At 42.4% G+C, this 25,795-nt stretch overlaps 1 long non-coding RNA gene across 1 annotated transcript; it reads right to left on the bottom strand.

Annotated features, from left to right (window-relative positions):
• Window positions 1-25,795, bottom strand: LOC123332739. The gene is made up of 4 exons (XR_006549725.1): window positions 25,540-25,795; window positions 7,560-7,655; window positions 1,007-1,049; window positions 1-839 (listed from the first exon to the last, which is right to left on the bottom strand). It is a non-coding gene; the product is annotated as an uncharacterized LOC123332739 (long non-coding RNA).

Below are 25,795 nucleotides of genomic sequence, written 5' to 3'. Positions count from 1 at the left end.
AAAATCAGAACTTAGCATTTTCAATGCAAACAATGCAAATGATGTTTAGGTTTATTTCATTTTCTTGACTTTCCATCCTGCCTACTTTCCTGCCAGTCCTCCATGCACCTTCTTGTATGTTCTGCTCACACTTGCTCTCGGCTCATCTTACCCTCGATGCCTCCTCACCTTATTAGTTCATAGCCACTGTAAAATGGTTTTATTCCCAAATGACTTACAGAAGAAGTTCTTTCCTGAATAACCTATAGATCCTTCACTGCCTAATCGATTAGTTCTCATTTTATTTTTGCTAAAGATTTGTCTAGGTAATTTGCCTGACACAAAGAGAAACTCCTAAAAATAGAAAAAAAGAAAAGAAAAAAAAAAGCCTAATAATTTTACTTAAGTTTAGATCCTATTACTTTTCTATAATTTCCTCTCCTATCCGTTGAAACAAAAGGAAATGTTAACTTTATAAGACACAATCTGGTTAAAGTGAACTTGCATAATTTCTTCTCCTCTCACTTATCTGGAATAAAAACTTAGGAATTCTCATGATTCTTGGATCTACCTTAAGTCCCATCCTCACAACAAAAACTCCAATCATGATTCTATTTTAAACTGGATTTTCTAATTCTATGTAACAATCAAAATGGGTTTCTCACCAATTCTTACCTTAGCCTGCTAATTTTGGCATCAGCATCTTCCTAGTATTTTGAGAAGACATGGAGGAGAGAGTGAGAAGAGTCCTTATGGGTATTGTTGAATGTTTGCTTCACGCTCACTGGATTTGGCAAGTTTCTACATCTCATTCTTTCTCTGGTGAGGTTTTTTAGAAATTCCTCCATTTCTGCAGTTCCCTTGATTACAGAAAATATTATTATTCCCTGTATGTCTAAGTCAAAAGATGCTGATATTCAAAATTTTTATTCCAAACTCAATCAAAATTCCATTCATTTTTTCCCCCAAGTTAATGTGGCAATGGATGTGTCAAAATACAGTGAAACAGTTTGGTAAAATACCATACCTCAAAATGATGGCGTATAAATTTTGAAATTCTCTGTAGAAATCTGGAAAATATGTATGTTATTAAATTAAAAACCATAATGCAAATATATGCATGCATAATTACTGAAACGGTTTAAATATGAAAAAATTTCAAGGTAATATAAAATGTAAAAAGCAGTTGTGTCTGTTGAATTTTGACAAGTATGCTGAAACCACTCAATGGGAAAAGAGCAGCCTTTGCAACAAACTGTAGTGGGATAGACATCCGCACGTGAATGATGAAAATGGAGCCCTGCCTCTCGCCAGACAAAACTAACTCAACATGGACCGCAGGTGTTAGAGCCAAATCTGTAAAACTCTTAGAAGAGAACATAAGAGCAAATCTTTGTGACCCTGACTTAGACAATGGTTCCTTGAGCAAAGCACAAGGGACAAGCGAAAAAGAGAGAAATCAGACTTCGTGAAAATTAAAATCTTTTGTGCTGCAAACAATACCATCAAGAAAGTGAAATAACAACTCACAAAATGGGAGAAAACATTTGTTAAACAGGTCTGATAAGGAATTTGTGTTTGGAATAAAGCAAAGAAAACTTACAAGTCAATAACAAAAAGACAACCCAATTTAAAAATGGGTAAAGAATCTAAATAGACCTTCTTCCAGATGATCAATAAGCAGAAGAAAAACATGCCCAACCTCAGTAATGATTAGGGAAATACCAAAGAATAGCACAGTGAGATGCCATCTTACATCCACTAGAATGGCTATCATTAAAAGGACAAAAAAAAATATAACAAGCATATGCAAAGATTAGGAGAAATATTGCTGGCAGATTTTTTAAATGGTGCAGCCACTTTGGAAAATTTGACCATTTCTCCACCTGTTAAACATATAGCTTCCACAGGACTCAGAATTCCACTCCTGCATGTAAACCCAAGAGAAAAGAAAACACAAATCCACATAAAAAATTATTTCTAATGTTCACAACAGCACTGTTCATAGAAACTAAAAAGTGAAAACAACCCATGTGTTCCTCCACTGGTGAAGGAACACTGGTGAAGGTCAATTATTCTGTTGAATGAAAAAAGCCAGTCATAAAGATCACATGTTGTATGAGTTCATTTTCATGCAATTATCAGCATGTGAAATTTGTCAAGACAGAAAGTAGATTAGTGATCATCAAAGGCAGGGAGTGGAAGTGTTGGCAGAAACTGGGAGTGACCACTAGTTTGAGAGTTAAAGAATAAACTGTGATGGATCCATGCCATGCAATATTATTCAGCAACAAAAAGAAGCTAAATCATTCAGTTCAGTTCAGTCCCTCAGTCGTATCGGAACTCTTTGTGACCCCATGGACAGCAGCACGCCAGGCCTCCCTGTCCATCACCAACTCCTGGAGTTCACTCAGACTCACGTCCATTTGGTCAGTGATGCCATCCAACCATCTCATCCTCTGTCGTCCCCTTCTCCTGCCTTCAATCTTTCCCAGCATCTGGGTCTTTTCAATGAGTCAGTTCTTCACATCAGGTGGCCAAAGTATGGAGTTTCAGCTTTAGCATCAGTCCTTTCAATGAATATTCAGGACTGGTTTCCTTTAGGATGGACTGATTGGATCTCCTTTCAGTCCAAGGGACTCTCAACAGTCTTCTCCAACACCACAGTCCAAAAGCATCAGTTGTTCAGTGCTCAGCTTTCTTTAAAGTCCAACACTCACATCCATACATGACCACTGGGAAAACCATAGCTTTGACTAGACGGACCCTTGTTGGCAAAGTAATGTCTCTTCTTTTTAATATGCTGTCTAGATTGGTCATCGGAGAAGGCAATGGCACCCCACTCCAGTACTCTTGCCTGGAAAATCCCATGGATGGAGGAGCCTGGTAGGCTGCAGTCCATGGGGTCGCTAAGAGTCAGACACAACTGAACGACTTCACTTCTACTTTTCACTTTCCTGCATTGGAGAAGGAACTGGCAACCCACTCCAGTGTTCTTGCCTGGAGAATCCCAGGGATGAGGGAGCCTGGTGGGCTGCCGTCTATGGGATCGCACAGAGTCGGACACGACTGAAGTGACTTAGCAGTAGCAGTAGCAGATTGGTCATAACGTTTATTCCAAGGAGCAAGTGTCTTTTAATTTCATGGCTGTAATCACCATCTGCAGTGATTTTGGAGCCCCAAAAAATAAAATCTGTCACTGTTTCCACTGTTTCCCCATCTATTTGCCATGAAGTGATGAGACCAGATGCCATGATCTTAGTTTTCTGAATGTTGAGTTTTAAGCCAACTTTTTCACTCTCCTCTTTCACTTTCATCAAGAGGCTCTTTAGTACTTCTTCACTTTCTTCCATATCTGAGGTTATTGATATTTCTCCCGACAATCTTGATTCCAGCTTGTGTTTCATCCAGCTCAGAATTTCTCATGATGTACTCTGCAGATAAGTTAAATAAGCAGGGTGACAATATACAGCTTTGATATACTCCTTTGCAGATTTAGAACCAATCTGTTGTTCCATGTCCAGTTCTAACTCTTGCTTCCTGACCTGCATATAGGTTTCTCAAGAGGCAGGTCAGGTGGCCTGGTATTCCCATCTCTTAAAACTTTTCCACAGTTTATTGTGATCCACACAGTCAAAGGCTTTGGCATAGTCAATAAAGCAGAAATCTATGTTTTTCTGGAACTCTCTTGTTTTTTCGATGATACAACAGTGTTGGCGATTTGATCTCTGGTTCCTCTGCCTGTTCTAAATCACTGGTACCTGCTAAAACATGATAAACCTTTAAATTATTCTGTTGAATGAAAAAAGCCAGTCATAAAGATCACATATTGTATGAGTTCATTTTCATGCAATTATCAGCATATGAAATTTGTAAAGACAGAAAGTAGATTAGTGATCGTCAAAGGCAGGGAGTGGAAGTGTTGGCAGAAACTGGGAGTGACCGCTAGTTTAAGAGTTAATAAAATGTTCCAAAATCAGACTGTTACAGCTATCCAGTATGATAGTTATCCAGTGTGCATGTGGGTCACATATACTGTGAACATTAATATGCCATATTGTGAAAGCACTGAAAACCATTGGAATACACATTTTAAATGGGTGAATTTTAATGTACACAAAATATAGCCCAATAGTGCTACTTCTGAAAAAGATGATGGATAGTTGTTATTATAAAATGTTCTTTAAAATTTGTTTGTGAAATCATATTTGTATTCAGGGTATAGTCAATTACAATATTGTATTAGTTTTAGGTGTACAGCAAAGTGATTCAATCATATACTTTTTTCACATTATTTTCCATTATAGGTTATTATAGGATATTGAGTATAGTTCCCTTTGCTCTATAGTAAATCCTTGTTGCTTACTTATTTTATATAGTTTGTATCTGTTAAACCCATACTAATTTACCCCCCACCTTTGGCAACCATAAGTTAATTCTCTAAGTCTGTGAGTCTATTTCTGTTTTATAAATAAGTGCCTTTGTGTCATTTTTTTTAGATTCTACGTATGAGTGACATTGTGTGATAGTTGTCTTTCTCTGTCTGACGTGCTTCACTTAAAATAGTATCATAATCTCTAGGTCTATTCATGTGCTGCAAATGGCATTATTCCTTTCTATTTTATGGCTGACTAGTATTCTGTTGTATATACGTATCAATATCACATCTTCTTTATCCATTCATCTGTCAATGGACATTTAGGTTGCTTTAATGTCTGGGCTACTGTGAATAGTGCTGTTATGAAGGGTGGAATGCATGTATCATCTTGAATTAGAGTTTTCTCCAGATATATGCCCAGGAGTGGGATTGCTGCATCATATGACTACTTTATTTTTAGCTTTTTAAAAATCTCCATACTGTTCTTCGTAGTGGCTGCACCAATTTACATTCCTATGAACAGTGTATGGTTCCCTTTTTCCATACCATCTCAAGCACTTGCTATTTGTAAACTTTTAATTACAGAGATGGGAAAACAATGGAAACAGTGAGAGACTTTTTCTTGTGGGGCTCGAAAATCACTGCAGATGGTAACTGCAGCCAAAAAATTAAAAGACACTTGCTCCTTGGAAGAAAAGCTATGACCAACCTAGACAGCATATTAAAAAGCAGAGACTTACTTTGCCAACAAAGGTCCATCTAGTCAAAGCTATGGTTTTTCCAGTAGTCACATATGATTGTGAGAGTTGGACTATAAAGAAAGCTCAGCGCCGAAGAATTGATGCTTTTCAACTGTGGTGTTAGAGAAGACTTTTGAGTGCCCCTTGAACTGCAAGGAGATCCAACCAGTCCATCCTAAAGAAAATTAGTCCTGAATATTCCTTGGAGAAGGAAATGGCAACCCACTCCAGTGTTCTTGCCTGGAGAATCCCAGGGACGGGGGAGCCTGGTGGGCTGCCGTCTATGGGGTCGCACAGAGTCGGACACGACTGAAGTGACTTAGCAGCAGCAGCATTCCTTGGATGGACTGATGCTGAAGCTGAAACTCCCATACTTTGTCCATGTGATGCGAAGAACTGACTCATTTGAAAAGACCCTCATGCTGGGAAAGATTGAAGGCAGGAGGAGAAGGGGATGACAGAGGATGCAATGGTTCGATGGCATCAGTGACTTGATGAACATGGATTTCAGTAAGCTCCAGGAGTTGGTGATGGACACAGAAGCCTGGCATGCTGCAGTCCATGGGGTCGCGAAGGGTCAGGCACAACTGAGTGACTGAACTGAAACTGAAACTGAATTCTAAGGAGTGTGAGGTGATATCTCATTGTGGTTTTGATTTGCATTTCTCTAATAGTGATGTTGAGCATCTTGTTATGTGCCTATTGGCCATCTGTATGTTGAATGACACTGTTGATCACTCCTGAGCTCACAAGCACAGCACTGCAGTTACTTAGAGGGAAGAGAGGTCCCTGCATCCCATCTGAGTGATCTTCGCAGGTAGGGGAGTGAAGGGATGGTCACTTGGGCAGCTGGATGCACCGAATGAAGCAATTCTAAAGGAAATGATCTGCAACTCAGTCCACCGGCAACTTTCTCTATGAATTAATTGGCTCTGAACCTGCTCATAAACACATCTACTTCAATGTAACAAAATAATCTGCTGGAAAAGACTGGTCCAATACAATCTGCATTTAGAACTGAGGCAATAATTTTGCTTGTCCCCTTCCACCAGCAATAGACTTGGAGCCTATCATGGTTAACTTATTGGAGCTGTGATCACTGTCTCTGTTTTTTCCTTTAGTTCTAAGTTTTCTGGTTTATAAATCTCTCCCTCCTCCCTCATACCATTTTCTTTGTTGTATCACTGCAGACAGCACAGAGGTAAAATAAATGAAATCTCAGATCCTGAGGATCCTCAAAGCCTAACAACTGACTGAAGAAGGAGACCAGTGTCGGGGCAGGAAGAGAGCTGCATGGTGTCCAGCCTGGTTGAGCCACATACCCTGTCCTGACAGCAATGTCCAGGCACCAGAGGTGCATGCCCAGAGGCCACGCCCCAGCCCCTTGATTCTCGGGCTAATAGGATAAAACCTTAGAGGTCAACTTTTCCAGCTCCCACACTTTATAGATGAGCAAACCAATGTCCAGGGAGATGGAAATGCTAGCTACATGGCTAGTTAGTGACAGAGTTAGTGCTAGAGTCTGCTCTTTGCTTTATACATAGTTATGAGAGAAAAGCACCAAAAAAAGGTCATGCTAGAATCGTTAAGCTCCCAGTACCTCAGAACATGACCTTGTTTGGAAACTGGGAGATCACAAGTGTGATTCTACTGGACTGGATTATACTGGATTGTAAGTTGTGGTCATACTGGACTAGGGTGCCCCCTAACCTAGTATAACAGGTGTCCTCACAAGAAGACAGAGACACAGGAAGGGAGCTACCTGGAGGCTGAGGCCAGGGCTGCACTGAGGCAGCTGCAAGACAGGAGCACAGGGCTACTGGCAGGACGCTGGCCCAGTTTCTCCAGAGCCGGAAAGGGGCAGGGAAGGACCTCCTGCCCCGTTCAGTGGAGTGTGGTCCCGCCAGCATTTTGATTTTGGACTTCTAATTTCCAGAACTTGGAGACAATACATTTCTGCTGTTTAAACTACCCAGTTTGTGGTACTTTGTTACAGTAGTCCTGGGATACTAACACACCCACCACTTTACTCACCAGTCAGTCCTAAAGGAAATCAACCCTGAATGTTCACTGGAAGGACTGATGCTGAAGCTCAAGCTCCAATACTTTGGCCATCTGATGCAAAAAACTAACTCATTGGAAAAGACCCTGATGCTGGGAGAGATTGAAGGCAGGAGGAAAAGGGGAAGTCAGAGGATGAGGTGGTTGGATAGCATCACTGACTCAATGGACATGAATTTGAGCAAGCTCCAGGAGATAGTGAAAGACAGGGAAGCCTGGCACACTGAAGTCCATTGGGTCACAAAGAGTCGGACATGACTGAGCGATTGAACAACATCTTTGCTCACACTGAGTCTTACAACAGGGCTGCTGCAGAGCAGACTTATCCTGTCTTTATGGTCACAGAAGCCACAAGAACCTGTCCACCTCCCCGGCCACTGTCCCTATATTTGGACACTCACTTTCAGACACCAAGTGCCAAAGGCGGTGTTTCTTCTTTCCTTTGAGCCACATTTCAAGTTGCATCATGACCAGAGGAGTAGGAGTCACCACAGCACCTGTTAGGGGATATGAAAAATATTCTTGATGCCAAAACACCTCCCTTCCTGATCCTGACAACATGTCAGCAGATGGGTAAGCCCTGGAGCATCAGCACTGAGTTCCCTTGAGTCGTCCCAACACAGACTGATCCAGGAAAGGCCGTGCGTGCTGTCCCCAGCACTTCTGTATGGATGGGTCCGTCTCAGGTGGAAGAAGTGCACACACCACACACACAGGGAAGCCCCCAGTGCGGGCAGCTGGGTGCAATAGAAGAGCGCTCCTGCTGGAGACACAAGGACCCTGGCTGGAATCTGCGTGCTCTGCGGTGTGCCCCTAGGAAGGACATCTTCCTTCTCTGAGCTTCATCATCTGGAAGGCTTCCCGGGGTAAAGACTGACAGTTGGTAAAGAATCCACCTGCAATGCAGGAGATCTGAGTTCGATCCCTGGATAAAGGTACTAATACCCACCTTGCCAGATTCATGTAATACATATAGATGAAGTTATTTAAAACACAGCCTATTTAGATATACAATAAATGTATGTGGGTTTGTTGATATTTTCATTGCTATTTTATTAAATCCCAGTGCTGGACAAAGACCTTCATGGAAAATCTAACCATATCTTATCAGCTGTTCTCCATCCTATGCTAGAAGCATGAGACAGGGGTCCCATGTCATCCAGCTTTATCTGTCCTAGCAGAGTATCCATTCATGGAGCCATTGGGGTAGGGACCAACACCCATCTAAATCCCGGTCTCTGAACAGAGGGCTTGGTGCACAGTAAGCAGTCAAAAATATCTGTTGCATGTTGAATACATGTTACACAAACACTTTTCCTTAGGATTCACAATCAGCCATTTAAAATGAGCGAGTAAGTATTCTTGTCCTAGAACACGGACTCTTTTCACTATTAAGGAGCGCCAAGTACGGACATCATCCTCAGTCACCCAGCCTCAATCTGAAAATACGTTGTCTTTCACGAGAGCTTTCCAAAACCAGTGCATCAGTGACACTTTGCTTTAATCAAATTTTACAGTAAGTCAGTCCTTTGGATGTTGCAGACTAGGAGTCACGCTTTCTGATATTTCTCTTGCCCCAAATTTGCATCCATAGGCTTCCAAATGTGCATTCTCTTCCACAGAAGCTCAACTGGCCTGTTTTTAAATCTGAGATCTTCAAAGAGGATGCTGCACACACACGCATGTGCGCACGCACGCACACACACACACACACACACACACGTAATAACTGGATACAAGTTAGTCCAGGCCCATTTCCCTTGAGTCTCTTCCCTTCTTGTTTTATGTCCCTTGCTTTCTGGTTTCCATGTGCAGCCTTAAGACAGGCATCCTTTGCTATATTCGTCCTCTCATGTCAATTATGTCAGTTGCCCGACTTTAATAGGCTCATCACCATTATTTGAGGACTGTGACAAACAACAAAAGAGATCTGCTGTGTTCTTCCTGTAGGCTCTCAACAGAAGCAGACTGAAAAACCCTGTGACTTGGCTGCCATCTAGAGAGGGCTAGAGATACTGGAATTAAACAAGCTAATCTAGCATCTTCATAGGTTTACATCTCTCTAACCCTTTGGGCAAAAAAATAATAATAATAAGGAAAAGGCTTTTAAACAAGACATGCAGAAAATACTTAAATGATATATTGTAGCTTGGGATGTTTTTATTCATCTTTTTTTTTATAAAAATGTATGCAATTGTATTGTTCCTACGGAGAAATGATACTACTCATGATAGCCATCTGCTTGTGTTTGAATTTATTTTATGGATTCCTTTGGAAAATATACATCAAGGTAACATAATTATTATATCTGCACATTTGTGATGCTGTAATTAAAACTGGAAGGTTGTCCTCATTAAATTATCCAGATTGTTACTGACTTCTTTCCTGCTGGCATATGAGTTTTCATCTTAAAACGGACTTCAGAACCTCTCTATGCTGTTCCTGTCATATTAATACTGGTGGCTCGGATGGTAAAGAATCTGCCTGTAACGCAGGAGACCCAGGTTCAGTCCCTGGATGAGAAGATCCCCTGGAGAAGGAAACAGTAACCCACTCCAGTGTTCTTGCCTGGAGAATCCTATGGACAGAGGAGCCTGGCAGGCTACAGTCCATGGGGTCGCAAGAGTCAGACACGACTTAGTGACTAAACCTCCACCACCACTAGTATTCTTGCCTGGAGAATAACAGGGACAAGGAGCCTGGTGGGCCACAGTCCATGGGGCTGGACACAACTGAGCCACTAACACAGCATCACTAGACAAAAAACTTATCCAGCTTCATAAAATGTCTTTTGAACAACTGTATCATGCAAAGCTTTAATAAAGCCTAAAGATATGGAAAATTTTAAAATGATCAGAGGAAATAAAGCCTAAAGATATGGAAAATAAAGCCTAAAGATATGGAAATTTTAAAAATGAACAGAGGAAACACTGAAGTTTCCTCTGTTCCTATAAAACAAATCTGTAGATTTTCTGTAAAGATCTATACCTAGAAATCTAAAAGAATTGGTGGTTTTCCTTTTCTTTTACATTACCATAGGAAATATCTGTTATTCCAGTGCCAAGAAGTCAACACTTGAGCTTATGGAGATTCTTGACCATTTTCACAACAGGATTTTTGTATTTTGCAGCTTGCAGATAATGGTGATGAGAGTGTTAAATTCAGGAAATTGACAAACTGAAATGTAAAGGATGAGTTCCAGTGGATGATGTACATCTGAAGGCTACCCAGTGAAACAGGAAGGAAAGAAACAGGAAAATTCACAGAGTATTAAAACCACAGCCTAAAAATTTAATCCCATTCTATGTTGCCATGTATCACATTTTTTGTGCACTGCATCGTGTTAAATATTTCAGATTTAAAAACCGAGACCAACAGAGTGTCTGTGAAAGAGAATACAATTTGGAAGCCTATGGATGCAAATTCGGGGCAAGAGAAAATCCAGAAACTGTGACTATTCCATTCCTAGTCTTCTATATCCAAAGGACTTTGATGTATTTCAAAATATGGCTTAAGTTTCATTAATGCAATGTTGGTTTTGTAAAGCTCTAGTGCAATGCAATGTATTTTAGGACTAAGTCCAGTAAACATAGATAAAGGCTGGGTGCTCCCAACTAGAGCCAGAAAACTTTTCCTTGAAGGTCAGGCAGTAGACATCTTCTGCTTTCTGGACCACAGGGTCTCAACTAATCAGTTGTCACTGTAGCATGAGAGCGGCCGTGAACAGCATGTCAACCAGTTAGTGCAGCCATGTCTCAGGAAAACTCTATAAAAACAGGCCAGCCATGGTGTCAGAGCAGGATCTTGGATTTGCCCAATGGGAACAACTGTCAAATGGCAGAGGCCGGAACCATCAGCTACTCAGTGTCCAAAGGGGCAGAGCTCTCACATAGGAGCCTTAAGCCCACTAACACCAGCTCCAGTCCACTGAAACTGGGGCCTTTTTTTCATACAGCTGGTACACCTTCTGCAATATTAAACTTAAAATACTCTCAAGAAAAATGACTTTCTCTCAGACATATATACACACAGACACACATGCACACAGTCTTTTCAGATGAGTAATGGAAGCAGAAGGCACAAGACAAATGAACTGGATATGGATGAATATTTATGTTCTCTGTCTCAAAGCCTGTTTCAGATTGCTACACCATCCTAGGACTAGATTCTACAGCATCTATCAGATGCATTTTCATTTTAAAACAGCTTCTATTTTGTGATTGGTATTCTCCCATAAGTTATGCCTGTAAAAATGACCACAGGAAAGAACCTTTGCCTAAAAATCTAAACACTGAAGTAGCTGCAGTGACAGGGAATTTCCATATAACTCCGTGTCCTGGCACCTGAAGAGCTGCTGATGGTAGACAGAGCACATTAGAAGAGGCAGGCTGTGGAGAAAGAGCAATCTGAGACAGGATGCTTTAATCTAGCACAGGTGTTTTTCTAGTTTTTCAGTCTACTTCACCATCTCAAGGAGGACGTGTGCTCTCCCTTTTGATAGATCATCAGTTTCACCTTTAGGTTTTTGGAACTCTTTGCATGATGGCTTCCTCGACCATGAAGACACACGACCATGAACTCCTATAATCACTGCCCTGCTGATTTTTCCTTCTGCCTGTGAGGGGCCCGTGCAAAGGGCAGACAGAGCACAGGCGGGAAGGAGGACAGCACTGCTGGAAACCACTGCTCCAGCTCACACTGGCCCCGGGGCCCTGAGGAAGCTACTCAACTGCTCTGAGAACCGGTCTCTTCCATGTAAAACAGAGGGAGCACCAGGTCTACCAACACTGTTGACACGATTTAAGAAGTACGTCTGTGAGGGGTCTTGCATGTCACTCTGTACACGTTGGTTCATCTCTCCTTTCCCCGGCATCCTTTCACCAAGACACGGACTGTGAAGTCTGGAACTTATTTATCCACATGCCCCCACCTGGCAGTGTGGCCACTGAATTAGACGCAGAGCAGGGGCTGCATACAGGGTTCTGGAATGAGCAGTCAGTTCTCAGGTTTCTCTTCATTACTGAAGCTCTTAACCTCTTAAACTGCTATGAGGATGAGCCAAAGGTGTTCTCTAAGTTGTGAAAAGAAAATGTTTCATAAATTCAAAAACAGAAGAACTCACTCCTGTTAACATATACATACACACTACTATATAAAATAGATAAATAACAAGGACCAACTGTACAGCACAGAGAACTATAGACAGCATTTTGTAATAACCTGTAAGGAAAAAAAATCTGAAAAAGAATATACGCACACATGCGTGCACATGCACACACACATGCTCGTGCTCACGCTTGGTCGTGCCCGACTCTTTGTGACCCCATGAACTGTAGCCCACCAGGCTCCTCTGTCTGTATTTTGGTCATCTGATGCGAACAGCTGACTCATTGGTAAAGTCCCTGATGCTGGGAAAGATTGAGGGCAAAAGGAGAAGAGGGCGTCAGAGGATGAGGTGGCTGGATGGCATCACCGATGCAATGGACATGAACTTGGGCAAACTCCGGGAGATGGTGAGGGACAGGGAGGCCTGGTGTGCTGTAGTTCATGGGGGTCACAGGGCCGGACACAACTGGGTGACAGAACAATACTGGAGCAGGTTGTCATTTCTTCTTCCAGGGGATCTTCCCGACCCAGGGATTGAACCCTCACTTCCTGCATTGGCCAGCAGATTCTTTACCACTGAGCCACCAGGGAAGCCTATATACACATACATGTGTGTATATATATGTGTGTGTGTATGTGTGGTGTGTGTGTGTGTGGCTGAATCACTTTGCTGTACACCTGAAACTAACACATCAGAAATCAACTATAATATGTCAATAAAAAATAAAATTAAGAAAAGGAGGAGGACCCAGTCATGATACTAGAATGCTGCACATCAAGTAGGCACTCATTTGTCTGCTGGAAAATGAGAGCCACACGAGTGTGGATCGTATTAAAGAGATGCAGTCATGATAACTCTGGTCTCGAGGGAGCAGATTGGACCCACTGTGTTATCCAAATGGTGGGAAAACAAGGTGCTTTATCACGAGGTTTTACTACTGCTGTTAAGTCCTGTGATTCTCGTCATGATTCACCGGTCAGACGTAGACACTGCTTAGCATTGCCCAGGGAAGAATCTTGCTGTCAAAACAGGCTTCACATTTTAATGTTTTTCATCATACAGCGCACCTCCTGCTGATAACTTCATGGAAATGTCATTCAGGGAATCAGCAAGATTAGATGTGAGTAATTTGGAGTCATCCAGACAAAGGAGTTTTGATCAGAAGAGGAAATGAAACTAACAAATCATCTGTCGGGGATAACAGTGGAAAGAGGATCAGCAGTTACGTAAAGGCTTTGAGGAAGAGAAATAGAAAGTTTTTTAAAAAATCACTAGCTTTGGGGCACATAAACAGAGCAGCTAAGATGCCAATAAAAAGAAAATGGGATTCCTGAAATACCAAGAGGGTACATAAAAAGAAACCAATTAAATAGGAATGTCTCTTTGTTTTTCTGATTGTTCTGGTTCTTAGGAATAGGAGCTGCAGATGCATTTCCTCCTCTTTGCTTTTCTAGTCGTATAAGACATAGGAGACGCAGTTACAATGAGATTTTCACTATTACTAGACAGTTTTAAAACTGAATTTTTCTTATTAAACATAATTACTGCCCATTTTGCCTATCATGGTACATATGATTTCCAGATTACCAGCATGACAAGAAGACAAATTGTCACATGTGTTCTGATCGCATCACCAGAGTTACAGACCTTGTATAATGCATGCTGAACAATATCCCTGATAAGTTATCAGTCTGGCCACAAAAGTCAGGAGATAATACAATAATACGTAAAAGTGATTTTACTTATCCACACATAAATGTCACTGCATCAATTTTAAAGACCACTATGTCTGTAAGGATGTTTATGTACGCAGAAAAAAGTCTCCACTCTGGCCAGAGAGAAATCCTAACTTTTCCTGCACCTTCCTACCCACCCCATAGTCATTATGCAGGTGACAGCTGACCCAGTCGGGGCAATCCCATCCTCTTCCATCATTTAAAAACTAACTACATGTTGCTTCTCTAATGAGTCTTTCCAGGTGGAACAATAACTAGGTATCTAAAAAGAGAAAGGACCTAGGAAAGAGAAAATTACAGCTTTATCCACGGACAGCTGTGCTTAGGGTTAGTGATTGGCCCAGAGAAGTAAAGTTCCATTTATGCAGCTGAAAACAGTCATCCAAGACTTGTTAATGGTACAAGGTTCTTCTGAACAACTCAACACATCCACCCAGTTCTCACCTGAGATGACAAGACTTAGCATTTATGGAGCGTGTGTCACATGAGAGGCACTGTTTAAACTCTGAGTATCATTAAATCCTCCAGTCCTCACAGCAATGATGCTATATTCCCATCCTCACTCTGCAGGTGTGAAACGGGGGCAAAATGGTTAAGTAGCTCACAGAAGCACGCAGGACAGGTAACAAAGCCAGGTTCTAACCCGGAAAGCCTGGCTCCAAAGTCCAAAGCCTTAGCAATATGGTCCCAGGCAGGCTGCTGGGGGATCTAAGATTTAGATTCCTAGAAACCAGTTTAATATAACCTACTTATTATCCTAAGAAAGAAAAATAGCAAGTTTGCTAGATGGAATATCTCTCTTACAAGGTCCTACAGAGAAACACTCTGTGGATGGGTGGATGGGAGGGACTAAGCCCTTGCCATGAAGACCCAAGTAATATACACCCATACTTTCCCCAAAGCCTGGGGATATTTTGTTCCAAAGAAGCAAAATCAAATGTCTGGGTTCCTTTAGGCTAATCCATGGATCAACATAATAGAAAATGGACCACAACTCAATGTCCTTAAAAACATAAAAAAAATTAATCAAAAACACAAAAAGAGGGAAATTCTGCACTTGGCTTAAGCCATATAAGAAATGTCTGAACTGAGAGGGTTACAATTAACCAAAGGCCTTAACTCAAATAGGTTAATCAGCAACCATTAAATCTTTGTAAGTAAAGAATTATTAGTACAAAAGAGTAAGTCATGGAAAATAATGTATCAGTCCTTCTCAGGAGTGAAACCAGTGTTATGGAATTTTTTTCAACAAATTCATCAAGAATTTAAAGAAAGAACTCAGGCAGTACAATAGAATTGATTTCCCATCTTAATCACTTTTGAACAGCTACATTTCACCCACAGGTTCTTTTTTTCATCTATGCCCTCTGTTTAAAATGGGTGATATCTTTTTATGAAACAATTGTAAGCAATGTTCCAGCAATAATGTTCTTTGATAATCTTGAAACCCTAAATGATAGTCTGGGACTTGTTCATACCCACCTTCCAAGAGAATCATATTCTAGATGGTCACACAACAAGAAGGTGCATCAGTTGCCCCCGTGGAAGCCACATGACTCTGAGGTGGCTTGACCAGGCCTTGCTGTCAGCTTGAACTCCATACTGACCCCAAAAACACAATCCTTTGATCAAAAAGCTTGACTGGAGCCCCTCCACCTCAGTCTTCATGGGACACGAAGTTCAAAATAAAAATTCAAGTTTAAGTCCCATCACTCCCTTCCTCACACACCACATTAATCAAAGGAAACTATAATTCTCTATACACACCCTGCTTTTTCTTTATTTTTTATTTATTTTCATTCTGTGTCTTCCATTTCAAACATTCATCCTCATCCCTTTCTTCCAAGCTAAGCTCAAATACAGTTTCTTACACACACATAGGTTTCTCTCAGCTATTTTTGTGTGTGATGATTAATCTTATATGTAAACTCATCTAGGCCATGGTACCTAGGTTTTAGGGTAAAACCAGCCAAGATATTGCTACAAAAGCATTTTTAGACAAGATGAGCCTTTAGATCAGTGGACTTCAAATAAGGCAGATCACTCTCCATAACATAGGTGGGTCTTGTCTAATCAGTTGAAGATCTTAAGAGAAAAAACTGAGGTCTCCTAACTCAAGATGCAACATCAGGTTTTTCTCAGTCTCCAAGCTATTGGCCTCTGCTGCAGACTTCAGAATTGCCAGAACCCACAATTATGTGAGCCAATGCCTTAAAATAAATCTCTATCTCTAGGTGGATAGATAGATATACATACACATCATAAGAAACAGACTATAAACACACACCCTGGAGAAGGAAATAGCAACCCACTCCAGTATTCTTGCCTGGAAAATTCCATGGACAGGGGAGCCTGGCAGGCTACAGTCCATGGTGCCGGCTACAGTCCACGGTACCGAAAGAGTCAGTCACAACTCAGCAACTAAGCCACCACCACCACACAGTCACTATATAAATATATATCTTACTGATTCTGTTTCTCTGGGGAACCCCAACTAGTAGAGTATAATGCCTGATTTCCCTACTGAACCCTCAAAAGAAATCCTCCTCTTTCTATTCCTTGAAAGAACAATGCTTTGAAAATAGAGTGTGTTTAATAAATATTAAATGAATGATTGATTGTTTGGTCAATGAATGAAAAAATCTCTGGTCAGATCCCTCTGGGAAATAACTAAATTTATACTTTTATTCTCTCTTTCCTTTGTCAGTTCTGAAATTCACAACTTACCTCCTTTGCCTACACTGTTTCTGGTTCCTAATGGGTATCTCTGCTTTCAGACCCTTCCACTTCCTGCCCAAGTGTTTCTTGCACATTGCCACATAGATCTCTCTTCAAACCTCTCTCTCTCTCACACACACACACACACACACACACTTCAGAGAACTGCACGGAAACCTGTAATGACTCTCCATTGCCTAGAATCCCTCTACAGCTCTCATCTGTAACCGCTTTGCCTTCATAGTAATTACTGTACTAATCCTAAGAGGTTACTTGTTTAAAGATCTCTGTGTGTATTTCTACTTTCCCGAAGATGGCCATTATTACATATTCCAAAGATGCTGGGCATCTGGGCTGCAGACTCTGCCATCTCAGAACACCTATCTGCCTGACAAGTGCTTGCTTTGCTTCAAGGTTCAGAGATCACCTCCTCCTTCCATTCCCCCCAGTCAAGAGCTTATTCCTCCACTCCCATACATATCTCCACGTGAGTTTGGGGGTGTTTGTCTGCATCACTAGAATGTGAGCTCCTCCCAGGCTGTGTTCTTATCTCATTCATCCTGTGCACCCAGACATCTTGCCATGGCCTGAAAGCCCCAGCCTCTCCCTACAATACACGTTTACATTTTATAGGCATGCAGAAACTGTTGAAGTCAGCAGCAAAGCATAAATTATTGGCTTTTCTCTAGAAATTCTTTCCTAAAACCAGGAGGAAAAAAAACAGGCACTGTGAGCATCACCTGCGCTCTGATGGACACTGCTTTTCCCTTTCCATCTGGGCGTTTAGACATGGTACAGAGCCAGTCAGTCACTCTGAAATTACAACCTCTGGGCTTCACATGTTTACTGCTGCAGGAAGCCAAGTGCTGTCTGGTTCGTACCTAAGACTAATTGCGATTTGTCCGCCACAAAGTTTAAAGAATAGGCAGCTGGTGCTCAAAAGAGCTGAACTCTCCAATGGTTTCCAGGGAAGGGTTTTTAAAGGAAACATTTGGTTTGAGTGTTGCAGCTTGTGGACTTTCTTCTGATTGCTTAGCACTGAGGTAACGGGGTGATGCTTTGGTTATCTTATTCATCAGCCTGCTAGTTGCAACCAGCCTGGGCTCTGTGTGCTTGTGGTCAGCATGTAGTCACCATCTTCCACCTGGGCAGGAGTCTTGGTTTCTACCAAACAGCTCAAAGATATGTGTCAGATTGTTGGTATATGTATCCCTTGAGGAAGAACTAGGACTCTGTTTTATTGCTGACCTATTGTTTAAGCTGGGCTTCCCAGGTGACTCAGCTGTAAAGAATCCACTTGGGACAGGAACATTCCCTGGAGAAGGAAATGGCAACCCATTCCAGTATTCTTGCCTGGGAAATCCCACTGACGGGCTAGCCCACGGGGTCGCAAAAGAGTCAGACACGACGGAGCGACTAAACAGCAATAGTTAAGTTTAAGGTGTTATTTGTGGTGCCATCCGGGCGGCAGCCATGAGTTTGCCAGCTGGATAGTTAACATCACCATTCGTGAGAAGCTCCGCCACTGAACTCTGTGGTCAGTGCCTAATGTGGAAGACGGCTGAGCACAAACAAAGCCAGGGGCAAAGCCAAACCTTTTGCTAAACATCGAGTTGCCAATAGAATGCTGTTTGTAGACTGGAGGGTACAGATATCATCTGTCACCAAAGAAGCAGTTGCTTCCTCTCAATACCCTGACAGACCTGCACAATGCGTAGATTATCACTACCCTCAAAACCCCTTCAGTTCAGTTCAGTTGCTCAGTCATGTCTGAGGCTTTGCAACCCCATGAATCACAGCACGCCAGGCCTCCCTGTCCATCACCAACTCCCGGAGTTCACTCAAACTCATGTCCATTGAGTTGGTGTTATCATGTTTTAAATCTGTTGAAGTATGGGCAAAAAAATCAAGTGTGCTTCACAAAACTGGATCATAAAAACGAACTTGGCTAGAGCTGGCTTTAATGGGAGATTTTGAATCATGCCCTAGACAAATCAAAGGGAAAAAAAAAAGATTGGGAAGTTAGCTGAGACATCACTGCAGAAATGCTAAAAACAGCAGGGCATTAAGGGCAAGAAGACTTGACACCGTTAGGGGCAGAAGAAACTCTGACACAAAATAAAACTAAACCTTTGAGAAAAACTGCTGCATGATAACGTCTGTATAAATTAATCCATATTTGAATATTGTATACATGAAAGATAAATGAGTAAACACATATTTTCATGCCATTTACAAAAAGAGCTCTCTTAACTGCCTGAAACTTTACCTACTCAAATACCTGAGTTTTATTTTCTTTTTAGAACTGACTGCCTGTGACACGTGAATGAGCCCAGCTGTATTCCTGGACTTTCCTTTCATCCACCACTGCTTACCAATTTCATCTGCTCACAAAACTGCATGTGTCACTAGACCTTGTTATAACTAACATTTTATTAAACATTATGTAAACCAATAAATTGAAGAAAGTAGGAAAACCACTAGACCATTCACATATGACCTACATCAAATCCCTTACAATTATATAGTGGAAGTGACAAGTAGATTCAAGGCATTAGATCTGATAGAGTGCCTGAAGAACTATGGACGGAGATTCATGACATTGTACACAAGGCAGTGATCAAGAGCATCCCCAAGAAAAAGAAATGCAAAAAGGCAAAATGGTTGTATGAGGAAGCCTTACAAATAGCTATGAAAAGAATAGAAGCTAAAGGCAAAGGAGAAAAGGAAAGATATACCCATTTGAATGCAGAGTTCCAAAGAAAACCAAGGAGAGATGAGAAAGCCTTCCTCAGTGATCAATGCAAAGAAATAAAAGAAAACAATAGAATGGGAAAGACTAGCGATCTCTTCAAGAAAATTAGAGATACCAAGGGAAATTTTCATGCAAAGGTGGACACAATAAAGGACAGAATTGGTATGGACCAAACAGAAGCAGAAGATATTAAGAAGAGGTGGCAAGAATACACAGAAGAACTATATGAAAAAGATCTTCATGACCCAGATAATCATGATGGTGTGATCACTCACCTAGAGCCAGACATCCTGGAATGCGAAGTCAAGTGGGAAGCATCACTATGAACAAAGCTAGTGGAGGTGATGGAATTCCAGTTGAACTATTTTAAATCCTAAAAAATGATGCTGTGAAAGTGTTGCACTCAATATGCCAGCAAATTGGGAAAACTCAGTAGTATCCACAGGATCAGTGGCCACAGGATCAGTTTTCATTCCAATCCCAAAGAAAGACAATGCCAAAGAATGTTCAAACTACTACACAATTGCACTCATCTCACACACTAGCAAAGTAATGCTCAAAATTCTCCAAGCCAGGCTTCAACAGTACATGAACTGTGGACCTCCAGATGTTCAAGCTGGATTTAGAAAAGGCAGAGGAACTAGAGATCAAATCGCCAAGATCCACTGGATCATCAAGAAAGCAAGAGAGTTCCAGGAAAAAACATCTGCTTTATTGACTATGCCAAAGCCTTTGACTGTGTGGATCACAGCAAACTGTGAAAAATTCTTAAAGAGATAGGAATACCAGACCACCTGACCTACTTCCTGAGAAATCTGAATGCAATTCAAGAAGCAACAGTGAGAACTGGACAAGGAATAGCAGACTGCTTCCAAATTGGTAAAGGAGTATGTCAAGGCCGTATATTGTCACCCTGCTCATTTAACTTATATGCAGAGTACATCATGAGAACCACTGGACTGGATGAAGCACAGGCTGGAATCAAGATTGTTGGGAGAAATATCAATATCCTCAGACATGCAGATGACACTACCCTTATGACAGAAAGCAAAGAACTAAAGAGCCTCTTGATGCAAGTGAAAGAGGAGAGTGAAAAAGTTGGCTTAAAACTCAACATTCAGAAAACTAAGATCATGGCATCCAGTCCCCTCACTTCATGGCAAATAGTTGGGGAAACAGTGGAAAGAGTGACAGACTTTATTTGGGGGGGGCTCTAAAATCACTGCTGATGGTGACTACAGCCATGAAATATAAAGACACTTGCTCCTTGGAAGAAAAGTTATGACCAACCTAGACAACATATTAAAAAGCAGAGACATTACTTTGCCAACAAAGGTCCATCTAGTTAAAGCTATGGTTATTTCAGTAGCCATGTATAGATGTGAGACTTGGACTATAAAGAAAGCTGAGCACGGAAGAATTGATGCTTTTGAACTGTGGTGTTGGAGAAGACTCTTGAGAGTCCCGTGGACTGCAAGGAGATCCAACCAGTCCATCCTAAAGGAAATCAGTCCTGAATATTCATTGGAAGGACTGATACTGAAGCTGAAACTCCAATACTTTGGCCACCTGATACAAAGAACTGAGTCATTTGAAATGACCCTGATGGTGGGGAAGTTGAAGGTGGGAGGAAAAGGGGATAACAGAGGATTAGATGGTACATCAACTCAATGGACATGAGTTTGAATAAACTCGAGGAGTTGGTGATGGACAGGGAGGCCTGGCATGCTGCAGTCCATGGGATCACAAAGAGTCGGACAGGACTGAGGACTGAACTGAACTGAAACCAATAAAATGAAAATGTAAAAGGAAAGGGGTCCTTCTCTCAATGAAAGCCAAGTTGAACATAAGAAAAATCAATGGAATTGATGCATAAAAAATGCTACTGTTTGATGCCTGGTGGAGACCACTGCAGCAGGTGCACTGCTTTAAAAAAAATAAATAAATAACCCAAACCAAAGATACTGGGCTGCCCAGGTGCAGAAAGCGCAGGGCTGCACCCCCAGAGCATCCCTCTTTGTCCCCCAGCCCCTGTGCTGTATTTGAGCTGTTAACTCTGCCCACACACTCCACCTTTTCTGCCCTCATCCATCAGCTGTGCTGCTCATGATGAATCCTGACTAGAGAAGTGCTGTTCCAACCATTTCCTCAAAAATTGGCAAAACCTGCTCTGAGGGCCTCCTTGCCTAATTCCCCATCAAAGAAATAGAACTCCAGCCACTTGACTGACTTTTCAGTCTATTGAATCTTGAAAAATCAGAGCTGCTTCGTGTATCTGCAGTGCTCAGGGAAATAAAACAGCCCACATTCAGTCATATTTGATGTCTATATTCACAGCCTTCCATTTTTAACATAATCCATGCCTTTGCTTTCTATTTGATTTCCTCTGGTCTTAATTGATAGGCGAGAATTTCTCTCTTTTTAACTTTAAAACTTCACCCACTATGACAATTCGAAAAAAAATTCCAAGTATATCAAAGTGAAAAATCAATGTCAACTTCATTTAATGGGGGTGGGGTGGAGACTGTTTGTTGTTTATGTGTCTTATGTTTTCAGTTCAATTTTGAATTTTGGTGGATGTTGTTTGACAGTTTGGGAATTTGTGAGGTTTCCCAGTGAAGTGATTTCTGTATAATCATGCTTAAGAAAAAATATCTTAAAACACCACAGATTCACAACCACAGATCCTGTCATTTCTAAAATGTAAGAAATTTGCTATCCTTATACTTGGGGAGAAGGGCCCAAATGGAATTTGGTGAACACACATGATGAGGGTGAGTGTGGGCCTGCTTCCTGCCGTGTGTGTGACATACGTGCACACAGTAATAGATAACAAGAAAAAAATGCAGAACGATGAAAGTGCTGATAACCTGTAACTGCTAACCCAGCAAAGCAGCCAGGGAGAGAGTTGTGCCAAGCGGCTTATCATATAAAGAACAGGGAGAGAGCCAGCACCACAGAGACAGGGTGAGAAAGCCAAGGGGAACAGGGAGTTCAGCCAGTGGGCACTGACGAAACCATGGCGATAACATCGATGTTTCAGACTGAGAGTGCTGACTTATCCAGTAACCCATACCTACAGATTCCCTGTGGCTGTGCTAGAAATTCAAGTCTAAGGACACTGCTCACCCTCCAGGAGCCGTGGCCTACAAGGAGGCAAATACAGGAAACAGAGGCTGCAGAGCAACAGAGAGGTGCCTGCAGACATGGCTGCAGGAGCGAGTCCATGCGTCTTCCCTGTTGGTGAGGAATGTGTCCATTCTAGTTTAGAGATCACGTGTGTGTTCACTGAACGTACCCTCTAAGGCTGCAGGAGCGAGTCCATGCATCTTCCTTGTTGGTGAGGAGTGTGTCCACCTCTAGTTTAGAGATCATGTGTGCATGCACTGAATGTATCCCCTAAAACTCACATGCTGAAGCCTTGACCTCCTATGCAACAGTGTTTGGAGGTAGGGCTTTTGGGAGGTGACAGTTTAAATGAGCTCATGAGGCTGGGGTCCTCCTAATGAGATTAGTGCCCTTACAAGAAGAGACTTCAGGGACTTGCTCACTCATTCTCCCCGCTGTGTGAGGACACAATAAGGCAAGGAAGGAAGCCAGGAAAAGAGCCCTCACCAGAAGGCAACATGCTGACACCTTGGTCTCCGGCTTGTAGCCTCCAGAACTGTAAGATAGAACATTTCTACTGTTTAAGCCCCTCAGTCTGTGGTATTTTGTTATGGCAGCCTGAACTGGTTCAGACAGTGAGTATTCTTTAAAAATGAGATGCAAAAACCTGAGAAGGAGCTGGAAAAGAATATTCTACAGGGTGAACAGAAATCATTACCAGGTAGACATGTAAAGAACAGGATATTGTGAATAAAGGAGAAACTCTGTGTTATAGGGAAGAGCTTCAGACTTCCTACAAGAAACCATGTAATGCTCCATGCTGCTGCTGCTAAGTCGCTTCAGTAGTGTCCGACTCTGTGCGACCCCATAGACGGCAGCCCACCAGGCTCCCCCGTCCCTGGGATTCTCCAGGCAAGAACACTGGAGTGGGTTGCCATTTCCTTCTCCAATGCATGAAAGTGAAAAGTGAAAGTGAAGTCACTCAGTCATGTTCGACTCTTAGCAACCCCATGGACTGCAGCCAACCAGGCTCCTCCATCCATGGGATTTTCCAGGCAAGAGTACTGGAGTGGGGTGCCATTGCCTTCTCTGACCTCTAAAAATTCGAGGAGAGATGGACTTCACACTGGTTGGTTACTCCCCTCCAATAAACATAGAGCTGCCCCAGATAGAGTAGTGGAGAAATTCAGAAGGCATGTCACCTCCCCAGGGGGAGGATGCGAGAAGCAGACTCACACAGCCCAGGCCCCATGCTTCTCCTCACGAAGACAGCTTGGAGTCATAAGGACAACCTGCTCAAGCCCCGGACACAGCGTATTGCTCACAGCCTCTGCCTCCCCACACCTACTGATGTAGAGGTAAAGGCAGTCTGGAAAAGCAGCAAGTGTCTCTAGGCACACTGAAGCCCAGAACAGGACAGGAGGGTGCCTGAACGCGACTGGTGGTCTTATCAGTTCTGTCACTGGGTGACATGACAGTAGGAAAGAGGGCCCAGGGAAGGGAAGCATGGTCACTGGGGTCCACCTCACACATACACGATACTGATAGAAAAGAGTGTGCTTCCTGAACTTGGGTCTGCAAAACAGTAATACATTTCCGATAAATGCATTATCGAAAACATCTTATATACATTGAGAGAGGTATTTGTCCACAGACTCAATAATCTAATCAAGGTACTCAAAGTAGATTTTCATGTGAAGAAAGAGGGATAAAGACTGGGCCACAGATGAGCTGGGATTAGTACTCAGACAATTCAGCTCCAGAGTCTGCACTTGGAACCTCGGCACTAAGCTGTACAGAAATATATGCATGCTGTGCATGCTAAGTCACTTCAGTCAGGCCTGCTCTTTGCGACCCCATGGACTGTAGCCCACCAAGCTCCTCTGTCCATGGGATTTCCCAGGCAAGAATACTGGAGTGGGTTACCATTTCCTGCTGCAGGAGATCTTCTTGACCCGCATGTCCTGTGTCTCCTGTGTTGACAGGCAGACTCTGCCACCTGGAAGCCCCATCAGTCCCGTTTTTCCAACAGCATTTGCTAACTTCCTGTCTCTGTGTCTTATTTTGGTAATTCTTGCAATATGCCAAAATTTTCGTTCTTATTATATGTGTTATGGTATCTGTGATCAGTGACCTTGATGTTATACTATGACTTGCTGAAGGCTCAGAAGATGGTTAGCATGCTTTAGCAAGAACATATAATTAAGGCCTGTACACTGTTGTTTAGACATAATGTTATTGCACACGTAACCAACTACAGTACAGTGTAAATGTGACTTTTATATGCACTGGGAAACCAAAAAGTTCATGTAATATCAATATTCACTTTATTGTGGTGAAAGTGAAAGTTGCTCAGTCATGTCCAGCTCTTTGCGACCCCATGGACTATACAGTCCCTGGAATTCTCCAGGCCAGCATACTGGAGTGGGTAGCCTTTCCCTTCTCCAGGGGATATTTCCAACCCAGCAATCGAACTGGGGTCTCCTGCACTGCAGACTGATTCTTTACCAACTGACATATCAGGGAAGCCCACATTATCAGGGTGCCTGGAACCAAACCAGCAGTGTCTCCAAGGTTTGCCTATACTAAGCCCACACCCCCAAGCCTGGTCCATCACAGATGAAACATAAACCAGCTGAACCCATGACGATGGCCATGGCTTGAGAAGAAAGTTTGAAACCATAAATCCCGACCCAGAATCTGGATAGTTTTCAGGTAACAAGGTAAGAGTCCTCAGAAAGGTCTGCTGCAGAGCTCCTCTGATGTTTCACAGACCACATGGCAAGGAAATTCTCGGCCGGAACCTCAGCCCAAAGCCATCCCAAAGCACAGCACTCTAGAAAAAGGCTAAGGGGGGAAGCAAAAAAGCTCTGGAGCCTAATTCTTAGATGTGAAGCGCCCAGCCTGCCTGCAAGTCATGCTTGTACACATACATTACTTACTCCCAGCCTGCTTACCTTCATGTGTTTTCTTTCATCGCCTTCTGCAAATCCTCTGCATCCTGTAATACTCACAATAACTGAGATCCTTACCTCTGGGAATCTGCTCAGGGCACCCTCATCTCTGCTTCCTGCTTATATTCATCTGTGTGATCCCCACCTGCTGGGGGCCGGCGTGAGGCACTCCACCCGTGGCAAAGGTCATGAGGAAGGAGGCTCGACATACGCAAAGGCGGGATCGAGCCTCAGGAGTCCCCCTGGAAATCCTCGAGCA

Source organism: Bubalus bubalis, chromosome 3 (genome assembly GCF_019923935.1).
Source record: "Bubalus bubalis isolate 160015118507 breed Murrah chromosome 3, NDDB_SH_1, whole genome shotgun sequence".
Classification (NCBI taxonomy): Eukaryota; Metazoa; Chordata; class Mammalia; order Artiodactyla; family Bovidae; genus Bubalus; species Bubalus bubalis.
This window is presented reverse-complemented; position numbering and strand designations above follow the sequence as displayed.